The 4475-nt window shown below is 62.7% G+C and overlaps 1 pseudogene; it reads left to right on the top strand.

Moving 5' to 3' along the window:
- The first annotated feature begins 1926 nt into the window (after positions 1-1926).
- Positions 1927-4475, top strand: part of LOC140192834 (inhibitor of growth protein 4-like) — a 10954-nt pseudogene continuing 8405 nt past the window's right edge.

Below are 4475 nucleotides of genomic sequence, written 5' to 3'. Positions count from 1 at the left end.
TCCCCCTCCCTCCCCCTCCCTCCCCCCCTCTCCCTCACCCCTCCCTCTCCCCTCCCCCTCCCTCTCCCCTCCCCCCTCCCCCTCCCCCCCCCTCTCCCCTCCCCTCCTCCCCCTCCCCCTCCCTCCCCCCTCCCCCCTCCCCCTCCCCCTCCCTCCCCTCCCCTCCCCCCCTCCCCCTCCCCCTCCCCTCCCCTCCCCCTCCCCCTCCCCTCCCCCCCTCCCCCTCCCCTCCCCTCCCCCTCCCCCTCCCCTCCCCTCCCCTTCCCCTCCCCTCCCCTCCCCTTCCCCTCCCCCCTCCCCTCCCCTCCCCCCTCCCCCTCCCCCTCCCCCCCCTCCTCCCCCCCTCCCCCCTCCTCCCCTCTCTCCCCCCTCCCTCCCCTCCCCCCCCCTCCTCCCCTCCCCCCCCTCCTCCCCTCCCCATGTTATGTTTGAGGATTTGATGGGTATCTCCCAGGAGGAAGAGCATTTAATATTCAGCTGGTCGAACTCTGGGGTCTGGTCTGCCTGGGGATTCGAGTTTGGTTTAGTTCTCCAGGAGGCAAGTGTTCTGTAATCCTGCACTGCAGCAGTGTTTGAGCGTAAGAGCAGGGTGCTTGCGATGTGCGGTGTGTCTCCTGGGACTGTCCTCCCTGGAGTTCGGTGTGGTGAAAGGCCTCGATCGTGTGGACAATGGAGAGGATGTTTCCGATAGTGGGGTGTCCCGAAGCAGTTCGTCCTCATCCCCGTCCTAAATCTTGAGGCTCTGTCCCCTAGTTCTAGTCTCAGCTACCGTTGGAAACAACTTTCCTGTCTCCATCTTATCTGTCCCTTCCATAATTCTGTCTGTTTCTTTAAGATCCCCTCTCGTTCTTCTGAATTCCAGCGAGTATACCTCCAGGTGACTCAATCTCTCCTCATAGTCTAAACCCCTAATTCTGGAATCAATCTGGTGACCCTCCTCTGCACTGCCTTCAAAGCCAGTATCTCCTTCCTCGAGTCAGGAGAGCAGACCTGCACACAGTACTCCAGGAGCGGCCTCACCAGTACCCTGTACAATTGCAGCATAACCTCCCCGCTCTCCAATTCAATCCCTCTAGCAATGAAAGCCAACGTCCCTTTTGAGGGCCAACGTCCCATTTGAAGGCCAACCTGCCAATGAAGGACAACATCCCATTTGAAGGCCAATCTCTCAATGAAGCTGACGACCCAATGAAGCCAATGACCCAGTGAAGGCCAACGACCCAGTGAAGGCCCACGACCCAGTGAAGGCCAACGACCCAATGAAGCCAACGACCCAGTGAGGCCAACGACCCAGTGAGGCCAACGGACCCCAGTGAAGGCCAACGACCGATTGAAGGCCAACGACCGATTGAAGGCCAACGACCCAATGAGGCCAACGACCCAGTGAAGGGCCAACGACCGATTGAAGGCCAACGACCCAGTGAAGGCCAACGACCCAGTGAAGGCTAACGACCCAATGAAGCCAACGACCCAATGAAGCCAACGACCCAATGAAGGCCATAGTGGGGGCGTCTTGGACCAGAGGACACAGCCTCATAAAGGTGGACGTCCATTTAGACGGAGATGAGGAGGAATTGCTTTAGCCGGAGGGTGGGTGAATGTGTGGAATCCATTGCCACAGACGGCCGCGGAGGCCGAGTCTTTGGGTACCTTTAAAGCGGAGGCTGACGGGTTCTCGATTAGCCGGGGCGGCAAAGCCCACGGGGAGAACGGGGTCCGAGCGGGAGAGTCGATCAGCCGCGATGGACTGGCGGTGCTGGAAATGCGGAGGGGACGCCCGCCCAAGGTGCCGGGGGAGCGGAGCGGGAACCGTGGAGTGAATGAGCAGGCCACGTCCCGGGCCGAGACCTACGTCCGGGTCTGAGGAGGGAGATCGGGGAGACGGCGGAACACGAAACGCTCGTGGGGTCAGCACGACGGAACGTGATGGGTGAAGCCCGGGTGCGGTGGGGCGGGTGGTGATAGGTGGCGGCAGGCGAGGGTGGGGAGGAAGGAGTCTGACTGGAGGGGAGGGTGGTCTAGGGGTGGGGGCCGGGAGGGAGAGGTTCGGGGTGGGGCGACTCACGGTTTTGTCCTGCTCGGTCGGCGTGCACGCTGAAATTCCAGTCAGGAATTGCCACACTTCCTGCAATCAGTCCTCTGCTCTGTCCCTCTCACCCATTACCTGCTCCCCTTCTCCCTCCCTTGCTCAATCACTCTGTCCTCTCTCATCCCCCTCTCTCCCCTCCCTCACCACTCATTACCTCTCTCTCTCTCTCTCTCTCCCCCCCTACCCCCTCTCTCTATCTCTCTCTTTCTCTCCCCCTCTCTCTAACCTCCTCACTCTACCTGTCCTGCCCCCTCTTCTCCCCCCTCTCCCCTCTTCTCTCCCCCTCTCTCCCCCTCTGTCCCACATTGCTCTCTCCTCCTCACACTCCTCCTCCCTCCCTCCCTCTCCCCTCTCCTCTCCCCCTCACTCTCACTCTCTCCATCACCCTCTCACTTTCCGCCTCCCCTCCTCCCCTCACTCCCTCCCTCCCCACTCTCCCTCCCTCACTCTTTCCCTCCCTCCCTCCCTCTTTCCCTCCCAAACTGTCTCCCTCACTCTTTCCCTCCCTCCCTCTTTCCCTCCTCACTCTCTTCCTCCCTCTCTCCCTCACTCTCTTCCTCCCTCACTCTCTTCCTCGCTCCCCCCTCCCTCGCCCCTCTCTCTCTCCCTCCCTCCCCTCTCTCCCTCCCTCCCCACTCTCCCTCCCTCATTCTTTCCCTCCCAAACTCTCTCTCACTCTTTCCCTCCCTCCCTCCCTCTTTCCCTCCAAACTGTCTCCCTCACTCTTTCCCTCCCTCCCTCTTCCCCTCCTCACTCTCTTCCTCCCTCTCTCCCTCACTCTCTTCCTCCCTCACTCTCTCCTCGCTCTCTCCCTCCCTCGCCCCTCTCTCTCCCTCCCTCCCCTCTCTCCCTGCTTCTCCTTCTCTCCCTCATGCTCCCTCTCCCTCCCCTCCCTCCCTCCCCTCCCTCCCTCCCCTCATTCTCTCTCTCCCTCCCCTCCCTCCCTCCCCTCACTCTCTCTCCCTCCCTCTCTCCCTCCCTCTCTCTCCCTCTCTCTCTCCCTCTCTCCCTCCCTCTCTCTCTCCCTCTCTCCCCTCCCTCTCTCTCTCCCTCTCTCTCTCCCTCTCTCCCTCCCTCTCTCTCTCCCTCTCTCTCTCCCTCTCTCCCTCCCTCTCTGCCTTCCTCCCTCTCCTCTCTCCTCTCCCTCCCCTCCCTCCCCTCACTCTCTCTTTCCCTCCCACTCTCCCTCCCTCTCTCTCCCTCCTCCCCTCTCTCCCTCCCCTCCCGCCCTCCCTCCCCCTCTCTCCCTCCCCCTCCCTCCCTCCCCTCACTCTCTCTCTCCCTCCCTCTCTCCCTCCCTCCCCTCTCTCCCTCCTTCTCCTTCTCTCTCCCTCCCCTCCCTCCCTCCCCCCTCTCCCTCCTTCTCCTCTCTCTGTCACACTCTCTCTCCCTCCCTCCCTCCCTGCCTCCCCTCTCTCTCTACCTCCCTCCCCCTCTCTCCCTCCCTCACTCTCTCCCTCCCCTCCGTGTTTTTCCCAGAAGGCCGCATTCAAAAGGAGAAGAAAACGGCTCGGACCAGGTCAAAGGTGAAAACCTCGGACGACGAGGTCCCCAAGAACGGCCAGAAAAAGATGAAGACATCTCACACGTGAGGAGTGAACCCCTCCCCGTCCCTGTCCCTCCGACACCTGGGTGAAGGAGAGAGCGAGGGGGGCCGAATCCCCCCGGGTCAGGGAGAGAGGGAGGGGCGAACCCCCCCCCTGGGTTGGGGAGAGAGGGAGGGGGTGAATCCCCCCTGGGTCAGGGAGGGGAGGAGGGGGTGAATCCCCCCTGGGTTGGGGAGAGAGGGAGGGGGCGAATCCCCCCCCCCCGGGTCACTGGGAGAGGGAAGGGGCGAATCCCCCTTGGGTCGGGGGAGAGAGAGAGGGAGGGGCAAATCCCCCCTGGGTCGGGGAGGGAGGGGGTGAATCCCCTTGGGTCAGGGAGAGAGAGGGAGGGGGCAAATCCCCCCTGGGTCAGGGAGGGGAGGAGGGGGTGAATCCCCCCTGGGTTGGGGGCAGCGGGAGGGGCGAATCCACCCTGGGTCAGGGGGAGAGAGAGAGGGAGGGGGCAAATCTCCCGTGTCGGGGGGGGGGGGTGATTCAGCTGAGGGTTTCTGATCCCTGTTCCGCTCACTCCTGTCCCCCCCCCCCCCCGCAGTGTGGAGTACGTGGCCCCCTCCGTCACGTTCGGGAACGTGCACCCCTCGGACGTCCTCGACATGCCCGTCGACCCCCCAACGAGCCGACCTACTGTCTGTGTCACCAGGTCTCGTACGGAGAGATGATCGGCTGTGACAATCCCGATGTGAGTTACCCCCCCCCAGACACACACACACACACACACACACACACACACACACACACACACCACACACACACAGACACACACACACGCACACACACAC

This window comes from Mobula birostris, unplaced genomic scaffold (assembly GCF_030028105.1).
Source record: "Mobula birostris isolate sMobBir1 unplaced genomic scaffold, sMobBir1.hap1 scaffold_2786, whole genome shotgun sequence".
Classification (NCBI taxonomy): Eukaryota; Metazoa; Chordata; class Chondrichthyes; order Myliobatiformes; family Myliobatidae; genus Mobula; species Mobula birostris.
The sequence above is the reverse complement of the archived record's forward strand: the minus strand, read 5'-3'. Positions and strand labels throughout refer to the sequence as shown.